This window comes from Haliaeetus leucocephalus, unplaced genomic scaffold (genome assembly GCF_000737465.1).
Source record: "Haliaeetus leucocephalus isolate CR32 unplaced genomic scaffold, Haliaeetus_leucocephalus-4.0 Scaffold858, whole genome shotgun sequence".
Lineage (NCBI taxonomy): Eukaryota > Metazoa > Chordata > Aves > Accipitriformes > Accipitridae > Haliaeetus > Haliaeetus leucocephalus.
The window spans coordinates 3,200,253-3,210,986 of NW_010973294.1; positions in this window are offsets into that span (position 1 = coordinate 3,200,253).

The window sequence follows — 10,734 nt, forward strand, 5'->3', positions numbered from 1 at the left end:
GGGGGGGGTGGGTGGGTAAAAATACAGCTGACCTGGGAGGAGAAGCGGGGATTGTTTATCCTTTTCTGAAAGATAAATAAGCTGTTCCTGCCTGTGATCCTGCTTATCTGTAGAGCAGGACTCCTTGAAGCTTTCAGATCACCACAAATTCATAGACGTGTAGGTCAGAAGGCACAATTTGGAGGTCTCTCGTTCAACCTCCTGCTAAAAGCATGTTTATCACCAACACTGCATGAAGTTATTCATGGCTTTGTCCAGTATTTTAAAATATTGAAAACCTCCAAGGATGGAGATTCTACAACCTCGCTGAACAACGTGCTTTGGTGCTGCTCTATCACCTCAGTAAAGATGTCTTTTCTAATGTCCATCCTGAACCTCCCAAGCCAGAGTTTGCGGCCATGGGCCCTTGTCACATGGTCTGCCGCTACCAAGAATTTGACTCCACCATCCTTGCATCTGTCTTCTGAGTAGCTGTAGGCTGCTGTTAGATTCCCCCTAGCCTCCTCTTCATCAGACTATACAAGCCCAACCATTCTTTACAAGACACATCCTCCAGGCCTCTGACTCCTGATAACCTTCCACTGGATTGTCTCCAGTTTCTCCAGGAACAAACAACTTGGAAAACCTGAGAGCCCCACCAGTGGAGCAAGACCAGGACTTCTGAGTGTCTCTGGATATGGAGATGAAGCACTCAGGGTACTCAGACTCCCCACCACAGTTCTAGGAGGCTGTGCCATGACAGCAGAGTGCTCATTTCCAAATGTCTATCTGGGATTCAGGGGACTGTAGCAGATAGCCAGATGTACCAACAGGCACTTAGGCCTGCACATAGGAGACAACCTGGGTGCATTGAAACAGAACTATTTTTTTTCACCAAGTAGTTTTTATGTTTTGACACATTGATGTTCTTCTATCCCAGTAAAACTTCTGAAATCATGTGGGTTACTTCAGGGGAAGGGTGCTGTCTGGAGAAAGTACTACTTTTGAAGCGCTTAACCCATGCATGCGCTCTGAATTGCTCAATAACACTGCCTTGCAAAGCAGAAATGGAAAAAAACGGAGAACAGACTGACCTGAATTCAAAAAGCCTGACAACAAGCCCAGTTGTTGAAAGACTGCAACACAGAAAGCTCGCAGTGGGATCTCTGAAGCAAGGAGACCTAGGATCTTGGGAAAGGAGCATGGACATACTGACTCATTGTCCGCAGTGATCTCTCAGGTATTGCTAGGTCCATTATATGTTGGTGAGACCTCAAGCTGCCAAATGTATGAAAAACATTTTCAGATGTAAATAACAGTTTTGTAAATAGCAAGAAAACTCTCTCACCCTCCTGAGTCCTAAGGGAGCTGCTGTGGGGAAACAGCAGAGCTGCTCTCTTTCAAGGTCTGTACTCTCCCTGGATTTATGCATTTAATGACCTTGGCAGAGGTACAGAAGAAACCCTTTACCATAGCAATGGATTGTTTTTCATTTCTTTCAAGATTAGGCACAAACATACTTTCTCTCATCAGATACACAGATTTTGAAATTCCACTTTTTTCCTCCCTCTTCAATAAAAGGATTTTCAAATACAGAGAAAAACCACATACTCCAGCTGTTTGGATTCTGCTGCCCTCCTACAGCATCCCAAGATAGTAGATAAAAAGCTCCTGTTTTGAATCCTCTTTTCTGAGTCCAGTATTCAAATTGCAGTTGAAGTTACTATCTACATTGGCAATTTTAGCTCTCTGGTGATTGAAACCAATTCTTCTTAGCTAGACATGTAAAGATGCGGTATGTTTTCCTTCGTCTGAGTATACACAGGAATGGTATTGAGACACAGATGACGGGAATTTGGAGGATTCCCAACTTAAACAGAGGATTTGCTATGCTGGATCAAACAGGTTTCCTATCCACCCCTCTGCCCTCCAATCAGGACTGCTGCATTCAGTAATGACTGTGGTTCATGTGTCTGAGAGAAATGACAAAACCTACCCGTAACTGATGTTCCATGCCAACAGTGCAATACTGTAGGTGGAGAGAAGGTGATTTCTTTCTGGCTTTGGAAAAGAATAGCTTAAGCAACAAAGTTGCTATTATGCAGGCCAACACGTGCTGGAGTAAATTTTAAAAATCCATCCCTTCTTATGGAAAAAAGAAGCTAATACTGCATGTGAAGGCTATAGAACTGTCAAGAAACATCAGAGAGTACTATTATTGATAATCAACCAGATTTTGTTTAATTAAATGTCTGGACATTTACACCATGTAGAAACTTGTGTTATAAAATGCAGACCTTTTTCAAAGTTGTTTGACCATCATTCTAGCCCAATGTCTCCACACATTTCTGACTAGAATTATTTCTTCTTGCTGGAAAGTTGCCTACAGGATGTACCCTTGTGAGTACAATGAGAGCCATCTCTGAGTACAACAAATCCTTTCCCTAGTAACTTCTACCTTGGAGTTACTCTAAAAATCCTTGCAGGATTAGCCTGCAGTTGTCCAGAAAGAGAGAGAACTGTACATGTTTTCAAAAGAACAGTCATGTAGCTTGTTCTTATCACAATAATGAAAGCCAGCAGATTACAAAACCTCTCTTAATCTTGCACAGGCTATTATGGTGAATGGCCATATAAATGTATTCTAGATAACTGTGTTCATTCAATCCCTTAGCCCCACCACTTTTCTTTTAGTCAAGCCTTACAGTTACACCGTTAGTGACGGAAATACCTGATGAAGCCTTTAGATTAGAAATTAGCTGGCTTTGCCATGTTGTCTGGTCTGTATTCATTGCCCTGAAAATAACTTAATTCCTTTTAGATAATCCTGAAAGTATAATTACTGCATTGTATTGTATGTGCAAGTTCATCATTTGTAAAACAAAATATTGACATTATCCATTTTATCAACATCAGTTTTTACACCTCACTTGCATGCCTGGCTCTTTATAGACAGTGGCTTCAGCAGCCACTCTAAGAAGGTTTGTTCACAGAAACATGACTGATGCGAAATATTTGCCCACTTCCAAAAGATTTCCTGATTTACCTTTTAGTTAAACAGTGTTAATGTGATTTTCATTAGTCCATCTTGAAGGGCTAATCAACACAATTCACCTGTGCACACATCCCACTGAGGGACTTACCAGTAGATTATTGACATAAAAGAGGTACCAGAGCTACCATTACAACAACACATATTTACAGGAAGGATGTGGTATAATACACAAACAAGCCAAAGCCTTTCAAATTATTGTATAGCTCTTCTGGCTCACTTACTCACTGGTTTTGCTTCAGAAGGGGTTGCTCTTCCTTGCAAGTGGCATAGCAACATGAAGGCAGAATGAAAACAGCCATATTTCCTGTACAGATAAACATCGATGATCTCTAGCTGTTCAGTGATGCAGTAGTTCACTTGAGCATAGCCCACTGCTTTTGTTCCAGGTCTGGCTCCCTCTTCTACTGTGCCCTGGCTATTGCCGCGTGTGGGAGATGGAAAGCAGGTTGTGGTGCCAGCGGCTTCCCCCACCAGCCTGTCCCTGGACGGGCTCCTGGGGCTTCACACACACCACCACACCAGCTGAGCTAGCTGGGGTCCAGTTGCGGCTGCTCCTCTCCCTGTCTTCTTGTCTGGTGTCTTCTCACAAGAGTTTCTGGCAGGCAACGAGCACTGAGGGTCAAAATTCATCAGAGAGTTGGTTTGCAGAGAGCAGCCTGGCGATCTCCGTCTTCCCATGCAACCCATCTGCTCACAAGAAACATAGGTGTTTGTGGCAGACCTGGTTTTAGCCATTCTCCCTCTTTTGGGTCTGGTATTGCATTTTCTTTCCTAACATGCTGTCCCCCTTCCCAAGTGGTGGGGGAGAGAGCCATAGCAGTCAGTGCCATGCAAGGGCGTGGGCAGAAGCGGCACAGCCGGGGAGAGACATCCCTGCTCATCTGAGCGGGCTGCTCCCTGAGGCTGTCAGCAGAGCAGAGAGCTGCGGGCAATGGGTCTTGGAGCCATCTATAGAAAGAGAGAAGACTGACAATTACAAAGATTGCTAGCCTTAATGAGAGGAGCAGGACTCTCGGCTTCCACCAACTTTCCCTGGGAAAGTAGTTCACAGACACTTGTGTATTTATTGTTTCCTCTCTTGATTGGGCCATAAAATAGAATAAATACCAAACAGACAGACAGACAGAGAAACAGGTAGATATTTTGTCTGGCAGGCTTTCACTTTACAAGCCATATATTGGGCTAAGGCAGTCGCTACTAAATTTCAACTCAAAATTCAATTGTAGCCCTATGATAAGAATCGACCTTTTAAAATCTTGTCTTCTGCAGAGGCATTTTTTTCTGAGGAAAAGTATTCTGCAATGCCTTTAAGCCATCCAGAGGCAGACAACAAGAAAGCAAGGTGAAGCTTTTCCTCCTGAGCTGACTGAAAGCTCTGCTTAAACCTTGCAGTGTGAGCCCTGCTCTTCCGAGCTTGCAGAGACACATCATGGTCCACTTCCATTTAAAACCCCAACACAACATCTACCCAATGAAAATCTCTTAGACATTATATAGATATGGACAGGACTCTGCTAAAACTTCTAAGCACTGATGCAGTTCTCTCATCCTTTGAACACCTCAACCAATTAATACTACCCTAGCCTCTTATAAATGAAACATGGTTCTCCCCATTTCAGAGACAATAAATGGCTTTACATGCATAAAATAATGTCTGCCACACACCTAGACTTTGAACCCAAACTGATAGTGTCCCAGATGAAAGTCTCTCCCCAGGCCAACACACTGGCCGAGTGGAAGAGTGCCCAAGAGCCGCATCCTGCACCTGCCGCTGGGCACCGTGACATTAAGTACAGTACATCAGCGAAGGCTGCTCACAGGGATGGCAAGGATTGCTGCAAGTGAAAATAATCCTCTCCCGGGGCTCTGAATAACTGGAGTAATACCTACTATTCACTACACTAGAGTTGTTCAACAGTAAAGGACCCAGAGGCCAAACCCATTAAAAACTTGGAAAAAGGACAACAAAAACCAGGGAAGTGCTATTTGCATTCATACTAAATATCATCAAGGAGTCTTAAATTCTTGGGGTTTATACATGCTGAAGAAACTTTGCAGATCTTGCTCCCTCCCCGCCCCCTTAGCAGAAGCAGAATTTAAAAATATAATTGAGAGATTAAAAAGACCTCACCTTGCATTTTTTCGTATATCTGTGTTAGGTACTGACTAACTTAAGCTCTCTCTTAACACGTACCCTGTTTCCTCCAGCTGATCAGAGGCTTTCTGTGAGCACATTTGACTAGCAGAGCAATGCTATTTCTTAAGAACTGAAACTTTTCACAGCAGGGTGCTGGGTTCTGTGTGCAGTCTTTCAAGCAGGTTCACAGCTCTGCCACGGCACTTCTGCTTTGAGAGGTTTCTGCTACATAGCCTGGCCTCATTTTACAGCAGCCGGGTAGGTTTGGTATCCCTGCTCAAGGCTGACCTCTCCGGGTTTAAGCTGGAACCCATGCTGGTTTCAGCTGGCATTGATGGGGGGTCCATATGGATATTATTTGTCTGGGAATAAGGCACTACCTTCTCTGTCTGTATCTCTCAAATAACCTTCTGGGAAAGAAGGACTCATCTGCCCTGAGCTGATGCTGCTGTGTTGCTGCTGTGTTACAGCTGCCGCATTGTGTGAGCTGCAGTGACCTGAAGGTACCTGACTCCTGGGGTCAGCCAGCAGGTTTTATCAGTGTGTTTCCTCTAGCTCTTTTCCTTCCCAAGATAGCTTAGAAGTTTAGTTAGGGACAGGTTAGGAGCGAGAAGTGGGTAAGGGAATTGGAAGAGGACAGAGCTGAGTTGACATTGTCTTGCGGCACAGCTCGGCACAGGGAGCTTGGCAGAGCACTACAGTCTCTTAGTCCATCTTCTACCCTACTGGCTTCACAGCAGATCTGGGAAGTTTTCCTGGAGGAGGTCAGAAAGTTTCTGCAGCAGAAAGAAATGAAAATATTTAGAAATTTTTCTTCAGTCAGATGGACTTTCTTTCTCTTTCTCTCCCTTTCTTTTCTTAATGGAATCTGTTGCCTAAACATTTCCTTGCTTTTGTCTCCATTTTTATTCTGCTCTTACTTGAAGGCAGGAATTTCACTCAAGAGATTTATAGCAATAGAAAATAGAAGACAAAAGTCTCATTGATGATTTCAGACAACAAAGGAAAATCTGAACAAGAAGGTAATTAAAGTAAAATCCTGAAAGCTCTTCATTCTACAAGGTAAAAAAAAGTGTCTCTAAATCCCAGTTTAATTTTTCTTGTCATGTTGACTATCCAGCTCCAATGAATAGACAAAATGTTCTACTGTATCTCCCTTTGTGTACATATTTTTAATTCTTTTTCCTGCACTTACATTACAAGAGGTTGAGAAGCTGGAAGTGGTTTTGTGCACAAAGAAACGGTATTTGCTCTGCAATCTGATGCCTATTAGGTTTTAAACCTGTTTGAAATAATGAATTGCAATCTATTGTAATTAAATATAAAATATTAATTAACTGAGTATTATTGACAAAGCAAACCACAAACAGTTTGTAAAGTTTATGTTTCCTTTTACAGAAATTTCCCTCCATGAGAACCGTGTCTTCTAACTCTTAAAGACTCCATGCCAATCACAAAAGGCATTTTTCAGTTTCAGATGGGAGAATTGCATTCCTTTATGCAATTACACTATTTGAAGTGTAGAATTAATCTATGAAGAACTTATGCAAGAATTCTGCCAGTAAAAAAACTATCATCTCTCTCATTGCAGATTTTCTCTACACATCAGTTCCAGCAGGAAGATGCATATGAGCAGTATCATTGAATTACTGGAATACACACAATATAAATTACTTGATAATCTGTGTCTGAAAAGCCACACCAGAGACTATCATCTTGAGGCCTAAGAAGATTGTTTCTTACAGCACAATTTTCAGCCAGGAGGGAGTGACTGGATTTATTAAATGTTGCTCAGATTTTACTTCTTAAGAGTTAATTGATTCTGTCCCACATGGCACATTGAAGGGCAGTTGATGAAAATTACTTTGGGGCAGAAGGTCCTTGTCTCTGGGAGACCTTAATGAACGTAAAGGCTTCTTCAGTGTGGAGAAGCACAACATTGTCCAGAACAGTTATGGTAGCAGATGATTACCAAGGCAAAACAACGTCTTTGGTTGCATGCTGTTGTGCACCACCTATGCCCTTCTTTACTGTCTCCCCGTCGCATGGAACCTGCTCACTATAACATATCACTGAGCTACAGGATGTGCCTGCCAGGATCCAGAACCCGAGGGTACAAACCCAGGTACAATTGCTCTTTCCTCTTGCACTCACACGAAAGGCAGCCAGTTTCCCAGTGCCCCAAAGCAAATACGATAATACTTAAAACTCAGTAACTGCTGGGCTTTTAAAAAGAAAAATTTGTGAAGGAAAAGTGTTTTCTTCTAGGGTCCGAGGGGAGAGAGAACAAACAATGGCTCCACTGTACAATGAGGATTTGCCTTGCAGCAGCATCCAAATACCAGTATTTCACCAGCAATGCAAATATTTTCTGTACCTTGTGTCAAGCCAGAGATTAATTGTTAAAGTAGGTATTTGTATTAGGACACATGAGAGCACACCCTGCAAAAGTATGTAGACACTGTAGCCTCCATCTTGCTCAGAGAGCAGCATCAGCAGTACTCTACTAAACTATATGCAGAACTATGTCATTTACTCCCTCCTAAGGAGGGTTTTTACAAGCTTTCCTCCCTATGTTAGTGCTAGCTCTGCAACATGGATCAGGAACAAAGCTGAAGATCAGCAATCCCTTTAGCCCGTTGCCTCTCAACCTCTCAAGACCCACTGTCAGTAAAAGATAGATAGGGTTCAGGTTTATGTCTTTAGCTGCCTCTTCTCCTAAGTGGAGGAGAGTGTTTGCATGGGTTTTGTGTTGCTATCCTTAACCAAACCCCAGTGTTCAACCTGGTTAATCCTCATAACTTCTCTGTGCACACATAATCCAAATAGCCATCTTTCTCAATATTTTACTGTTGTCTTTTTTGTTTGCGTAACCCCTCTGAGGTTTGCAGGCTGCTTCTAGTTCCCTCAGGGAGGTGGCAAAATCACAGCAAATCAGGCTCTTTGCTCTATAATTTCTCAAAGATCAAAGTTTAGTTATCATTAGAATGTAAATGTCACAATATTATGAAACTGGTGCATCAGGACAGAACATATCTTCCTCTTTGAAAGTGTTTCTATGTGATGTGACATTTTGGTAACATTTGAGGGAGGACTTTTTTTTTCTCTTTAATGATTTTTCTCAGCATTTTTGGCCAGTATAAATATGGTGCTCCCACCTGCTAAAATAACATTTAAAATAAAGTATTTCACAAAGTCTTTTTCTTTTTCAAACTGGGTCCAACATCCACCTTGTTGTCTTATTTAATCTGTTTCTCAAGGCAAGAAAAAAGGGGTTGAGTTCATGAATATTAAGAAAGCATGGCTCCTAATCTGTTTATATTCTCAAATTACCAATACACCACAGGAAGAGTTGGGCTTTGCTTGTGAACTCAGCCCTAGATTACATCAGAAGTCACTGCTTTTTAAAGCTCACTTATAGGCTAATTGCATGCTGTATGCCATATATTGATACAAAATGTAATGTCAGAGAAGAGCAGCTTGCAATCTGAATATCAGGCAAATTTTACCAAAGCTACAATCCCCAGCAAGCATTCTCAATGTCAGTATTTTCCTCATTTTTCCAAGCCCATCAGGGCAATGTAGTTCTGCCGAGATGTTTCAGGAGACAACAGAAGGCAGTTTTCACTAATTTAAGTACCAGGGTGGTTTAGTGGGAATTCTTTCCCAGAAATGGCCAGAGCAGAAATGGAAATGTTTCAAAGTGGTCTTCACTAGTCTGCTTCCCTCATGTTGGTATAATTCACTGTGTGTTTCAAACCCTCTACTAACCAAAATCCTGTCCGAAGCACAGAGTGACGCATGTGTGCGAACTTCAATTGTCTTCGTTCAAGATACAGGACGTAAGGGGGAAAACCCCCAAATCTTTAGGTTTATTGTCTCTCCATTTGAAAGAAAAGAAAGAATATTGCTTTTGTGAGATGCTTGAACCTGACCTGCATAGAACACCTCCAGTGTGAGATGTAGCACATGTTATTAGCTCATATTTGTCTGTTTCTTCTCTAATAAGTCAATTAAACTAACAGGACTGAGGTTTCCAAAGATGTTTTACATAAAGCATTGACTGTAGGAACCACGTACTGATTATATCAGGTAACGCTGGTACATTGGACTATTACTTAAACCCAGCAGCCTGGAAACATTCATCCCCACAGCAGCCCAGTTTAATAAATTATTAATGGAGCTAGTCAGTTCGGCCTGAGGTAAGCACTGGAAAAAATAGGAAAAAAACCCAAGCAAAAAGTCCCCACATCAGTAAGATTCACCCAAACCTTCCATGCTGACAAATACCTCTTTTCCAAGAAAGCAGAATCATGCTTGGGATCAAAAACTATTCCAAACACCTTTGAAATTCATTAAATTCATGTTGATTATTTAAAACTAATGCACTTTTCCAACCATAATAAATATGAAAGCAAAGCTCAAGAGGGTCAGTGCATGAAAATAACCTTAGATGTCGGGAATTTCTGGCTGATGGTCTTTTTCTATAAGCGTTAAAGAACACCTGCATTTTAAATTATGCCTTTCTGAAAATCAAAATTTGCCAGACTGTTCTTGGCCTGGAGGTTTTGGTGGGGATATCCTTGCAGGATCCTGATTCAGGACAAAATTCCTGGAAAGCAACAGCAATTTTTTGTAACACTACCACTTAGAGACTCCTGCAATATTCTGTAGCTGTGAAGACAAAGCATCTGGAAGCTGATAAAAATTAGCAGAGGATGAGGTGCTTATGGGTCATCCTCTTCTTGCACAGTGTCTGGGATTGCATGCATAGTAATCAGAGTATTGCTGTAGCTATGTTAGTCTGGGCATATAGGAGAGAACAGGTTTCTAGAGATTGGTAGTAACTTTTCTTAGATCTACATCAATATTTTAGTGTCTTGTCAGACATCATGAAGGGATAGTGTGTCTTAAAGTTTTCTTTTCTCCAGTTGTGCCACCTGATCTAGCACCTACATGCTAGGGAGAAGGTAAGTATTAATAAGTGCTATAAAGTTACAAAATAGCCTAAGAAGAGTTTTCCCTGCACCTCTTTTGACTGTATAACTCCCAACAGACATTTTCTAGACATGCATGAAGATGTGAGTATGGTCCACAAAGGGCAGAGTCCAAGGACATTTGAGAGGGAGAACCTAGGGCAGGGATACAAGTTACACAGCCTGGTATAAAAATCAACAAGTTTAGCAACAAAAAGCAATGCACTGGCTGTAAGACCACTGAAAACTTAAAATTGACAGAGAAATCCCAGCTCCACTGAAATCAGTAGCATAACTTCACTGACTTCAGAAGAAACAGTATGTTCCTTGGGATGAGTAGAAGGCAACTCACCGAACTCAGGCCGGTCAAACCGTATTTGAAAGACCCTGTATTACACTGTATTTACTGCCACTTAGAAACAGGCACCATATTGCAAGCTCCCTATAGCAAGTGCAACAGAGTGTGAATTAGAGGGTTACTGAGGTAAATTTCAAGGCATTGCGTGTTGGTAAATTCTACCTGTGTTAATACCAAGATTTTTAATCGGAGTGTTAGTGGCCATTAAAGAGAAATTTATTACAGAGTG